General features: G+C 31.4%; 1 pseudogene; it reads left to right on the top strand.

Moving 5' to 3' along the window:
- The window catches only part of LOC121392626, a 75,090-nt pseudogene that overhangs the window by 21,847 nt on the left and 38,222 nt on the right, over positions 1–15,021 (top strand).

Genomic DNA, 15,021 nt, shown 5'->3' with positions numbered 1-15,021 from the left:
TAAAAGACCATGTTTCTTTGAAAGTTAGGCATGCCCATGAAACCTCATAGACTGCAAATGTGTTTGCTTCAACATAATGCTTTGTGTTATATGCTTAAAACTTCATATGTGCCTATAGATATATGTATATCAAGTTTTTATAGTGTTTTCCACCATGGAAATGTCGCAGTGGTATCTTCATGTCTCAAAGTAGCATCTAATCATATCAATATTGGGAGGAGTTTTATAGACTCTAGAACAATTTGATTTGGGTAGCAATAATAGCCCTCTAGTACCAACTAGTACTAGTTTTTTATTTAAAGTTTGAAGCTTTAAGCTTGTATAGTTTACAACATAGACTTATAATATAGACTGTATCACAGATTTTGGCATCCAGATATTCCCAATCATTATTGTTGTCACATATTTTGTGACATATGTTCTCTAAGTGTTAGTATATTATATAGACAAGAAGTTAATGAGATTATTTTGATGTCACTATTTCATTCAATGTCACTGTATACAATACACTACATAATATATATGTGCATATTATATATGTGTTATTATGAATGTACATCAACTTCCATTTTCCTAGTGTTTCTATAATGTATAACTATTACTGATATATCAATGATTATCAGGACAAGGTGCTACATTAGGTACTACTAACTAATAATACCTCATCTTCAAGCTTGTGTATATAATATATCAAATAAGTATATTATACATAATGAGTTGTTTTAATGTATACAGTGTACAATGAAGATGGGGATCAAGTTAATCTCTAACTCCATTTTCTTATTATTTTCTATACACATTATCAAGTATCATAGAGCTATTAAATCTGGTAAAAAAGCCAGCAGTCCAAGTACCTAAGACAATGGTGCAAATCTCTTATGTATCAGATATTGGATGGTATTCATTACTTACATGCTAACTGGGTCCTTCATAGAGACTTGGTATGTCAAACATTAATATATAATATATTATCAGTGTATGAATCACTCATTGATTTGACATACTGATCAATAATGACTGTATAGTTACTTGGGGAACTAAACTATAATATAGTGGAGCCTCCTAATAGCAGACATTATTATGAACAAGATTAGATTTTTCTGTTAACATTTGATTGCCAATATGCCTCATTTATGAGGTCAAAGGTCAGTGATGAATGTTGACTAGACAGTATTAGATTTTAAACTATGTTAATGTGTGTTAAGTTTAAGACTTAGTGAAAATCCTTAACTAAGTCTTTCTTAATAGAGGATAATTGTGAAAATAAAGGAATGAGTTTTTAGAGGTATGACTACTAAGGCATGTAAAGTTTAATTAGTGGTGTGTCAGTGTATAATTTTTGATTTTCAACAAATTTGTTTTCTAAACATGCAACAATGCTGTCACATTTAACAGTACCATTGTGCACATGTACTATGGATGTATATATTACATTACTATACATTTACATTAGTACATCCATTTACTCATGATTACATTCAATTATTATCATTACTGTAATTTATAAAGTTACATGTAACGCAGCAGGTTACATTACTATATTTGAAATATCTTAGAGCAACGAAGCTAAAACTAAATGACAGACCCTTTATAATCAGGCCAATTAGTATGTAAAATCAATAATACTGTACATTGTATAGTCAGGATTTATTATGTCGATATATTGACCATCAAGTTTTCTTAAATGAGCATGTTCTTGTAATAATATCATATTTACGTTGCTATCTCATTATTTAGAAACCTGCTAATATTATTGTAATGGGAGATGGTCCTGAGAGAGTAAAGATTAAAATTGGTAAGTCTGGTCTCATGTCGTTCTTTTCGTATACAAATAATGCTAAACTTGCTATATGTGGGATGGTTCAATGAATTTTGTTGTTATTATATTATAATTACTATTGTTTATTACCTTAATAGTGAAATAGACCTCAATCACTTTAACTGCATATGTACCTCTGATGCACACAACACCCAATGAATTTTATTAGCCTTATCTGTCAGCACTAAATTAATGGGGTGTGGCTGGTTAAAGTTTCAAAACTACCTAATTTGTTTTAATTTTTGTATGTTTCTCTGTTACCTCTCCAATTCCTAAAAGGTGAAAATATTTTATATAAAATTAGTGTCATCAAAGCTATTATGATGATGTTTATTATAATAATAGACTTGTTAATGACCATGTTTACTGTTGAAGTATAAGTGTGTAACACAAAATAATGTTCAACTGGACAGTTTTCAGTCCTATAACTGTGTACTATAGGACTATGATAATACTGTAGATATGGTGTCCTTTATTTACTGTCTCTCTTTGTTAGCTGATATGGGATTTTTGCTCGATTGTTTAATGCTCCTCTCAAACCTCTTGCTGAACTAGACCCAGTAGTAGTGACATTTTGGTATAGAGCACCTGAACTATTACTAGGAGCTAAACATTATACTAAAGCCATTGTAAGGAAACTAAAACTTATACATGTCATACATGTAAATGAGTTTAACCTACTTGTATGTTAATAATGATTTTAATTTGTCTTGGAAGAACATACATGTCCATTAGCTTAGTATGTGAATCAGCTAGTACTATACTGTATACTATAGTAGACTTATGTATGTTTGCCTAAGTACAGGGTACAGTATAATACCATTTGGAGCACGTTACAATGAAGTTGTGGTCATGAATTATTACAATACGTACTGCATACTGTACCGTATCATAGATAATGTACTCTAAATCTATATCTTTTATTGTACAGTAATTTATTGTACTATACTAAAAAGGTAAATTACAGTACCACAATAGTACCAGAAAAGCTACCAACTGGCACATAGTCAAATAATGCCATAAACCTTCCATGTAAATTGTTACCCAATACAATTATCAATGATGTACCACATTGTTTTTCTTTTTATTAGATATTTGGGCTATTTGGTTGTATATTTGCGGAACTCCTTACTTTTGAACCTATATTTCATTGTCGTCAAGAAGATGTAGAAGCTAGTAGTCCATATCACAGAGAACAACTTGAAAGGATATTCCTGTCATGGGATTTCCCATGGTAAGTGACACACACATATGTACATCATAATAAGATACATGTACTGATACTTGTTGATTGATCGATAATGAATACCGTGATTAATTTACTTTTCAATTAATGACTATAATAGTCTACATTTGTACAATGTCTTTAGATATATTACATGTGTTTAGATGTGTATCTTGTTATAATAGAGAGAGATTGGGAGGACTGAAATATATGCCAGAACATTCTACACTGATGAGGAGATTTTGGGTAGACAGAAAGTCAAGTTAGTCACACACACACACACACACACACAACACACACACACACACACACACACAACACACAACACACACACACAAACACACACACACACAAACACACCCACACACACACACACACATGCTGTCTCTACATAATATTGCAGACTAAACAATTTTGATGATGAGGTATTGCTTAAAGAAATAGTTAAAAAAAGATAGTGAATATTCCTTTCATGAATTTGTAATTTTTCCAGATAGTTTTAGTGACTGCAATGTTTTATTAACATTCTGCAAGACTGTTAAGTGCTTTGTACATGTATATTTTTATTTTCTATAAATATTTTACACAAACAATTATTGGATAATTTATTCCATCATAATATTGTTTCTCTCCTTTAGTTTTTCAAAATCTACTACTTACAGAAATATATGGATAAACATAATGTTAAACCTGATAGCAATGCTTTTAAATTGGTAAGACTTTAATGTATCATTCTGTCGTGTGTTGAGACTTTGTTGTTTTACAAGCTATCACATTAAACCTACACCACTCACTTTAGCCTCTGAATGCACTATACATAATATAACTCCTTTGCTATGAAAAGGCAGTAAATTAACTCCATACACTTCCAATGGCATACCTTTGGAATTCCTTGTGTTTTCACTTTGTTTCATTTGAGGTATTTCTTTTAGAGATTTGTGGTTGGTTACTACCCACCCACTTTGTAAATGCCTAGTAAAGGCTATACTACTGACTTCATTGATTTCTTTTCTAGCTACTATAACTGCCTTTAAAACCTGAATGTGACATCATATGACCTGTGCTCTCTTGATCCATCTCTATCATAGATATCACTAATCCTCACAACTGAATTATGAGATGTTTTGATGTTGATCATGTAGATACATGTCTCAGGACACACCCACGACCATGCCTAGAGTCAGTGTTTATTGAGGTAGAGTTTTATTTGCACAATGGCTGTATTCGCTCTTGGGATGTATTCAAAGGCAGCATTTATTCAAAGTAGGCATTTAATCCTGTAGGAAATATAGTATAAGAGAGTTAGAATGACATATAGATTGTGAAATTTGGGACACAGACTTTTTATAAATATGGTGACATATCATACAGCTTTCAAAAATGAACTTTATGTGTCATTTTAGCTTGAAGTCTTAGTTGGCTTAATGCTACTGAAAGAAAGTGAACATGTGGTTGGGTGTGGCTTCTTTGGTTGTGGTTTACAAATAAATAAAAACATTACTCCTTGAATTTTAAAGTTTCAGTTTATTTTTTCATATCAGTGTTGTTCAATTACATAAGAATCTTACAATTACAGATCATAATATGTCAAGAATGAATCAATTATGATTAGGGGGGAAAAGCATGATTACAATTATGATTATAGGGGAAAAGCATGATTACAATTATGATTATGATTACAGAGCCATGATTGTGCAATTAAACTACATCATTAAATAGTTTAGTATACATCAGATAAACATTAGTTTTTTAACTAATAGTAGGTCCAATACCAGGAGAAGTCTCAACTAGCTGATGGAAGAAGCTGAATACTGTTAACCTAGTAGCCATGTTTTACCTGTTACTATACTGAGATCATGACAATATATTTAGGCTTTTTGACATTCAGCTACAAATATGGAAGTGTAATCAGTCTAATCACATATTCTCTCATGCATCATTTCATAAATTTATATTAGCATATGCTAATATAGGCAACATGTACTTGTTCCATGTGTTGTTTGTAAAGGTTACTGTAAATGGTGTAATCACTTGTTATTACAGCAATTACTTATGATACAATTATTGATTACAATGTTTCTGGAAAATTGATTACGATTACAATTACAGTACAAAAAAATGTAATTGATTGTAATCAATTATGATTACAATTGTAATTGGCTCCAACCTTGCTTTAGATAATGATGTTTAGTTTTAAGAAGATAAACCTCTTGTTTCTATGTGTTGATATATATGATATTTTTGTGATCACATCTACTGTTCATTATTAAACAAACTACCGTATAGCGGGTTTTTTTCAAGGGGTAAAATTTTCGTGGTTTTTGTGGTGAGAAACAAACCACGAAATATTTACCCACGAAAGTTAAATAGGTCTAATGTGCCACGCCCATTAATGCGTACACGTTATCACGTTGTTGATCAGCGAGTCTTAGATTCAGTATGGCCTTATTTCGATACTTCAAGAGGAAAAGAGCAACCTACCCGATCCTCAGGCCCTTTAGCACCATCAGTACCATCAACCTTCGATTGCAGCTGCCAAGTAGGAAGTTTCAGCATTGCAACTGCAAAAAACATCATGGGGGTTGCCAGTTTCTCTCTGGCATTCAGTTGTTCCCAAATTTAGCATCCCAGATCCCTTTGTACTGATTGTAGCCTATATCATGGCTTGAATTTCAAAGTACGCCATTTGTACACCACGTCATAGGGGGTGTGGTTTAGACTAGATTGCTCGACCACACAAATTTTTACCACGAATCAACAAAATTTTTGACATCTACGAAAATTTTGCCCCCCGAAAAAAAGCCGCTATACGGTATTTTAATAGTAGGAAGTTTCATAAGTACTCTTAACAATGTTACTGTTATGCTGATATGACAATCTGTTTTTTTCTCTCATTAGTTAACTAAGTTTTTAGTTATGGATCCTAACAAGAGAATCACTTCAGAACAGGCAATGTCTGATGTCTACTTTAGTGAAGAGCCACGCCCATCAGCTGAGTGAGTATATTTTACTTTAAATAATATGCATATATGTGAAATTCAATTTGATCAATTTGTGGGTAATGCCTCAGACGTGTCATAAAGAATGTATAGGTGAATGAATACATGTAGTGGCTGGTAGATTGTTTACAATCAATATCTAAACATATCTGTTATTTTTAATATAGTGTATTTGATGGTATGCAAATACCTTATCCAAGAGAAAATTTATATTTGATGGTGAACCTAGTAAAGATGATAAAACAGATCCACATAAAGTGAGTTACTATTCACTGTACATTACACATATTATGATCAGATAAAGTGCTTTAGACCACCATACACACACTTTTCATGCTAAACATAATAAATTTGTAAATGTACATAACTACATGTAGATTGGTTACATCATTTGGTTCATGGTCTTTAGAGTTCTATGCTAACAGAATTAATACATGATGATATACTGATATAAAATGATATAGTTCATGTCTCTTTAACATCTGTGCATTCAAATATAGCAATTATTGACAAAATTAAGTAATACTTTAAGTCAAAACCTTATTATAATGGAGGAGACTTGCCTTGCTACATCAGATTAATATAAAGTAGGCAACTATTGATCTCTATATTAATGACTGTTAGAATCAAGGCTTTGTTATTATGAGACTTTGCATATATACACACACTGACTTTAGAGAAAATCATAATTTTAAAATGTCGTAAGTTCATAACTTGTATCTTGTAGATTTGATATACTGTGTTAACTGGTTTCAATGTTTTGGAATAACATGTAGTGTTTATAACTGTCTACTATTACTTTGTAGTCCAAAATGGGACAATCTGATAGTGGACCGTCTGCAAAAGAATGAAATTAAGTACTGGAGCTGTACCAGTTCATGTAACAACATCTTCTGATGTACCGGTATGTGTGATGTAATGTGTAATGTAATAACATATAATGATGTCTAATGAGTATTATCTCTTGTGTTGAATCTTGTGTCATACATTGGCTTACTAGAAAATGATTCACTGTATAATCGCATGTAGTTTCAATGTCTCTAATGCTATACAAACAGTAGGAGTTACTAACTCATACCTAACTTCCATTATATAATACACAGTAATCATTAATTGTAGTTTGTGGATTCCACTCAAATCACACACACCTGTTCATTACTGCTATATATTACAAAAAATGTTGTGTAGGAGTTACAATATCGTAATGATATTATTGTCAAAATTACAATTTATACTCCAGAGTATAGAGTTATAGCATATATATGTAACCTTTTGATTGAAAGATCCTGTTGTGTCAACTTAAAATCACGTTAGGAATATATGTACACTCCTGTCTCTTGTCTGTGGGTATTAATTGTGAAAATACCACTGTTAAGACATCTAAAAAACAGGGTTTTATATACATACAGTTTCTATATATGCATAACTATTCTATATGCATGGAAACTGTTTATTGATATGTTTTAAACAGTGTTTTTTCACAAATCAGGTCACAAATGTTTAGACAGAAGTGGTCCCTTTTTGCAAATCAGGTCACGTATTATATAACCAACAAAGACATTGCTGTTGTACTCATAAAAATAGCATAAATACAACATGTGTATAATAGTTATGATGTAACGTTTAAGGTTTGAGTGTATCACTACAAACATACAAAACAAAAAAAAAAAGAAGGACAGCATAAAGAGACCTATAGCAATAACACTAATAATTATAGCAAATACTAGAAACGGGCATACATTTATTATAATATACACAGCTATGAGGATCTATAGCCACGTGTGACCTTCAATGACAAAGCTAAGACAAAAGGTAATGAATACAACAACGTAGAAGATACAAAAAGAAGTTCATACAACACTCACTTTTTTTCATTACTTTCAAGTATTTTGTGTATATTGTTTATAATGTCTTCGTCAATTTTCTCATTCTTTTTGAATGTGTTTTGACTATGCTTCACTTCACTTTTCATATTGTCAAGAATATCTATTATCATCCACTCTGTTTACACATAAAGCATTCCTTTGCATGAAACTTTGATATCTCTTGCTTTGTTAAGTAGTAAATAATCACAAGTACACTAGTAATCTATTTTAACTTAGACTGCACAAGCATATGCTATTTTTAATGCTGCCATTATAAGAAACCTTAAAATGAAGCTCTTTTATCAGCAGAGAAAAGGAAGGAGGAGATATGTTGATTAGTAGGAAGTGTTGTTATTGTAATATTATCGTTATTCATTGATGTTGGTCACCCAAAGCAGTGTTCATACTTTATGAATATCACTAACCTATAGTTGTTATTAGGAAACATGGAAATAGAATTTTTGTGACATGTATTTGTACATAAGTTCTCATCATACTTGTCATTTCAGTAATGAGTTGTAACCAATAACAACAGGACTACAACATTGCCTGTGGATAAAGACAGGATCAATTATAGGTTACCTACTAGTTATTAAGCATTATTGCTTATTGGACTTTGAAAAACTCAATATTATTAATTATTTGGAATGTGATGTTGTGGTGGATAAAGGAGCAAAATTAATAGTTTTAAAGATAATTTTTATTTGATTATTTAATTACTTACCTGATGTTTGGAAACAATATATTACTGCATAAATTAGTTGTTGTATTCACATAGTTTTTGAGGAACAGAGTGCCAAGTTTGAGATGCTTGAGTGAGATATTTGTCAAAACAACATTTCATGATAACTTATATTGGCAGTGCTCTTCCCAGTTTAATATACTATAAAAACTAGGGAGTTCACCTTGAATATTGTTAATAGTTGTCATTGTCCTACATTGAGGTCCTATGGCTTAATAAGTAAACATACTAAATATACAGCAAAGACTACAATATAGGACAATGATAACTAACTCATATCTGATATTCTAACTAATGCTATTGGTTCTGTATTAATATGTCCTTAGTCTTTGTTGTTGAAGTAATATATCTAATTGAAGATATTTGTGGCTGTTAATAGCATCTACTGTAATGGAATACATTTTGTAACTGTATTAGATTCAATCGATTTGTAAGTATTGAAGACTGATTTAACTCATCTTGTTCATTTAACAATGCAAAAGAAGACTTACACTTTTCTATGTCTTAAATGACAATAACTGGAATGATCATTATTTAAAGCATAAAAGGTTTATATTCTCAATTCACTGTATCTATAGTTTCTACTAGCCATCCAGTATAAATAGAGCTAATGAAACTAAAAATAGTGTGTTCTATAAAAAAACATGATACAACAATAATAAAGTAAAAGTCAGTAACAATAGCCTCTTCTATAATGATCGTAATATAAATATTATAATTATGTGGAATTGTAGTATATATTATTCTATATGGGTACTGTGTGTAGTTAAGTTAAACTATAACATATATGTGGTTAAGAGCAACTACACTGTTAAGAGCATTTTGTGGTTTAACAGAAACTACACTACATCTATTGCTAGAATTTCCTAGAGCCATTAGTTCAACAATGTTGTACTTGGCTAAGGGTCAGCCAAGAACTACATTTTATTGTTACACATACACTGTTCAGCAAAGAGCAGCTGCAACTAACATTGTATAAGTCATATGTATATTGTATTTTATTAATTTTTGTCATCGTGACTTGCGACCAGACAAAAAAACATGCTCTAATCAAAATAATAGTAGAGCTAAGCACACCAATAGTGATAGCATAATCATAAATTGAAATAGTTATGATAACATTTACGATTACAATGTCTTTGATGTACAATTGAACTGACAAAATGAATGGATTCAACTCCTTGTAGCTACTATTATGCACTGTCATTACTATTGTACTGATGTCAGTAAAACCAATTTTTTTTGGTTGAAAAGGTGACATTGTAGCATGTATAGAGTATTGATTACAGACAGGTACATCATTAAATGTGGTTTAATTGAAAGTTAAGAATTTATACTCTATACTAAAGGTAGTCAATATCACCTAATAACACAATAAATATTCTATCTAAAAAAAGTTAGTATACATGTGTAGTGCTAGACTGAAGTCTAATAGTAACTATCAAGTTATTGATATTGATGTTAGTAATATTGAAGCAATAATTTGATTGAGTATTCTTTTTGTCTACTTTAAATAGAACATAAATAATAGGTTGTTTAGCATAAATCATTAGATGGAATTCCAATTTAAGTATTAACTGAACAATTTGATTAAATACTATAAATATGTTCATATGTGACTACATGTTGTTAATAAGTTATACAGTTAACTGGATTACTTCAAATTCCAATTTTTGTATTTGGGATATTAGTTTTGGTCTAGCCTTCCACTACTTTTTTGTATTCAAGTATGTCAGTGCTAATTGTAATCATCTTGTACTATTCAAGATACATTGTATACATCTCACGACAAACACATGTTCATTAGTTACTTCAGACTTCAGTCCAGCATGATGTGTGTATACTAATTTTTTTTCATACCCTTTAAAATGTGTGTAGTCTACAGGACATGGTTAACATTTCAGCGTAGTTGTTAATTTGCATTCTACTGAACTGTGACATTACATTCATGGCACGCTGTTTGTGACCCGAGACAAATATGTTCCAGATGATTGACCATGTACTGTAAACATGAGTTCAAATATAATAAGTATGTTATAGATATATCATTTGTGAATATTAAATTATAGCTGGTTTATATTCATGGAAAATTTAATTGGTATATTGACAGTCAACAGCAGGAATGTCATATTAAAAAACTATATATTAATTATTCTGTTATCTTTCCACACATAATCCTCTATATTGTATAAACAAAAGTATGTCATTGCTGAAATATTTCTTCAAGCCTCTCAAAGAGTTTTACATATATTAGGTGTATTGTATAGATTTGTAAATATTAGGTGTGGTTATACATGTATAATATATTAGGTTATAATTGTACATAAATATGGTCAGGTATATTGTACAGGTGTTGTATATGTTAGGAGTGTTTATCGAGGTGTTGTCAATATTAATAGACTGTTGGTGTGGTGTGTTAACAAAGTCTGATGACAACCAAAGTTATCTTTAATTAAACTTATTCCTTTAGTCCTCAAAATCAAAAATAAGCAAATTTTCATTTAAATGAATTGATAACATTAAAATATAAGAAGAACACACATTGTTATTATAATTATAATTTTATAGTTTGTGAATAACGAGTTACTACTTTTCTGATGTACACATTTATACATGTATATAGATTGTATAACAAGAACAAGGAGTATGTAAAGTGTGAATAGTTATTGTCTGGACTACTTGGACTATTTAAATAGTAACTATGTGGGTATGTGTATAGTATGTGAGATAACAATGGGATAAAGTCTGAATTGCCATATTATTATTAGGTCTATTGAAAGAAACAGCTGTCTTGAGATCTGGAATACACCAAATACAGGACTAGCTTACTTGTATTCTATATATAAATATATATAGTTATATATTATACCACTTAGATTTGCTATAAAATATTTTTCTACATCCCAAGTCTATGTTCCAATTAGTACAAGACTCAGATTATGTTATTAATTTTATAATTCCTTTCCAGTCCAGAGTACCCAAGTTTTATAATCTGTTTTTAATTCATAATTGGCTTTGGACTTACTTAATGCATACCACATGTTCCATACCAATAGTCCACTCCATTTTATGATAAAGTGTTGTATCCTTAAACCACAAGTATTATACTGATTTGTTGTGTCTGAATGTTAATTATTCTTTGGTCAGTCTGTACTAATGACTTTGTATATATTTTATAGTATATGTGTCTACTTTGTAATTAAAACACTTAAAATAATTAACATGAAGTGGCTATATCCATAGTTATTCATAACACATTTTTAACATTACAATGGATGACAATAGATGACTGTTTGCTTGTGACCATTGATCCCAAATATATCTGTTATTGGAATGCATGTATTGTATCAAATAGTCAACATGTTACACATGTGCCTGGATCAGGTGTTAATGTGTAAAGAATACCTGGATTTGTGGCAATGCTAGTCTAAAGTTCAAAAGGTTATGACCACATATGTTAGTACAGTGTACTGATATGGTATAGCTGATAATATAATTGTTACAAGTTAATTTTCTTTTGATGTGATATAGGTATATCTATGGTATAGTGCACATAATATGGTTCTTATAGGGTGCAGTACTTGTACTGTTGTCTATAAGCACAGTACATGTACATATAATGTGTTCTATAGGATACATCATTGTACTTTGGTCTATAATACAGGACATATGTGGTCTACAGGTTAGGAACTTGTTTGTGGTGTATCTGGAAATATACCTATAATTGAAACTTTGTATGGTTAAAATGTTTGGAAGTACACATAGTATTCTGGGAAATAACCATACAACTTGTATGGTTTCTCTAGTACATATACATCTCTCTAACTCATTCTCTCTCTCTCTCTCTCTCTCTCTCTCTCCAGTCCTCCTCTGCTACTCACACCATCATCCAAGCCAAATGAGAAATCAACAAGGCAGTTCTTATAGTTCAGTTAATCAATCTGCTACTTTCCCATCATCATCTCAACAGCATCATCATCCTCATCAGAAGTACTGATGTAATAAAAGATTATTGACAATAGTGAATAGTGAAACTGCTTTTTATATATACAATGCAACCACTTCATTTAATCTATCATACTATTTGTATTATTCTCATTGAAAATGAAAGTATTCTAAAGAAAAAATGTACTCTTGTCTTACATTGTTATAAGTCTGTATATACCTCCTTTACAGCTGGTACATGTACAGCTGGTACTAATTTATGTGAACTTCCCTTCATAATCCATTCATCCATCCTCTTTTCTTTTGTTTATTTGTCTTTCCATCCACTCATCCATTTGTCCATTAATGTTTATTGTAGCCCCTTTCTAGATACTTCAGTACATTAATGATTTTATTTCTAATGTATGTATATGAATTATTGTTTGCGTTTCAATATTAAGTTCTCATTAAGACAATATAAACACAGTTGATTGCTTTAGGAATATCCATAATATCTTATCAATTTGATAATTTGTGTCATTATGTGTATAAACAACAGTAGAAAGCAGTAGCTATGCTTTTATCGTAACTCCATTAATGTTAGGGTGACTGACATATATTGTACCATATTAACCCTGTTAATATAGATTATAAAGTTGAAGATAAGGTGTGCTACGTTATTGCTTTACAGATATATAGGCTAACTTAACAACAAAATATTAGTAGGATCTGTGTAACAATTATTGTTTACATGTAGTAGGACTATCTTTGTGGTAGAGTGATAGTAGTACATACACATCATGGTTGTAATTGCTGAAAGGTTTCTGTGTATTATTAAGAATTCATTTGGAATTAAATAAGGCAAAGAAAATGCTTTGAATATTGTAACAATAATAATGTTTGTTTTTTTGTATGTGTGCACCTCAGAGCAGGGGAGATACGCCTGTACAATGTGATTGAAAGATGGTTTAAAACAGATGTGAATGATTCTAATATTGTCTGACAACTGTTGCTTTTTTACAATCTTGTATGTATTCGTGATAGTTTCTCTGGTAGTAGTCGTCTCTTATGCAGTCCATGACAATGTGGTCATACTCCATAAAGTATTATTGTGGAATAACCATTGTTTCTTGTCTGATACATTCTTTAATCGAGGTAAATCACTAGAAACTAACAATACATATGTCGTGAACCACTTTCCGTTCCTTACATAATTGTGGATTCTAATAATAACATTGACCCAGTCTCTTTGTGCTACTAAAGGTAGATCATCTTCATTTGTAACAGTATGGTTCCACCTGGTGCTTCAGTAGAGCATTCATTGTAGGAAAAAAGAACTCCACTCCTGAATGAACATTTTGCAAGAAATTTCTTATAAGCTTTGGCTTTCTTGTTGTTCAATATGAATTGGACAAAAGCACGGGAAAGTGCACTGTTTGCAGATGCAGCACTTTTATAAACAGACATATTGTAAGGAATAGCTCCTAATGTCTCATTGGTTAGTTCTACCCAGCGACCTTGATACATTGATCGTACTTTGTACATCAGCCATTTCCTCGATTCGTCCTTTAAGTCAGCAGCATTAACTCCTTTCTGAATAGCATTGCTACCGTTCAATTTACAAGTGTCTCTACAATTTCTCTGTTTGTCATCAAGGGAAGTTCTGTGCCATGAAGACTAATAACATACTTCCACTCATGGGACATTGTTAAAAGCTCTTGAAAACATTCCATGTGAGCATAAAGAATAGAAGATCTGGCATACTCTACTCTAATTTGTTTCTTAGCTACGACTATATTAGGAAAACAGGATGCAAAAGATTTGACAGTTGTTTCCATTTGGCAGGTGATTTTTTGTCAATATGAAAAGCAGTAAAAATTGTGTGGTCGGTACAAGTTTTTCAACGTCGAATGTATTTGTTGTATACGTACTGGTTTATAATATATTAACATTTCAAATGCTATCGGAAATGACTTTCTCTTTTGGATAGGTAAAAATTGTTGACAAAGTTGTTGTACGTTGCTGTACAGTTTACAGTTAGTTCATCTATAAATGTTTCATCTGATATGACACTGTGCCAATGATTTAAAGATGTTCTGACACTTTTCTGAAGAGTGGTATTCCCTTGGAACAATTGAGTACACTGGTAAGAGGACACCGGGTGAGATTATTGACTACTACGAGCTGTGTTTGAGGGAAATTTGAGGAGAATTCGCAATTGCCAACTGAGTTCAAGGCTGCTTCGCTTCCCTCTAATAACGTGTGAGCATCTTTTGCAGTGGAAGGGCTTTCAATTTCTGGAGAAGTAAGTTCCAGGAGGTGATGATGACGAATGAATCGATGGTGTTTGGAGACAAACGCATGTCTTCTCACAGCTATTTTCTCTACTATTAGAGATTTTGCTGATGACCACGTTACATACAGTGCTCCTGTAACAAACCCTATCA

The sequence above is a fragment of the Gigantopelta aegis genome, unplaced genomic scaffold (assembly GCF_016097555.1).
Source record: "Gigantopelta aegis isolate Gae_Host unplaced genomic scaffold, Gae_host_genome ctg4202_pilon_pilon:::debris, whole genome shotgun sequence".
Taxonomy (NCBI): domain Eukaryota; kingdom Metazoa; phylum Mollusca; class Gastropoda; order Neomphalida; family Peltospiridae; genus Gigantopelta; species Gigantopelta aegis.
Note: the sequence above shows the minus strand (reverse complement) of the source record. Positions and strands in the feature narration are given on the sequence as shown.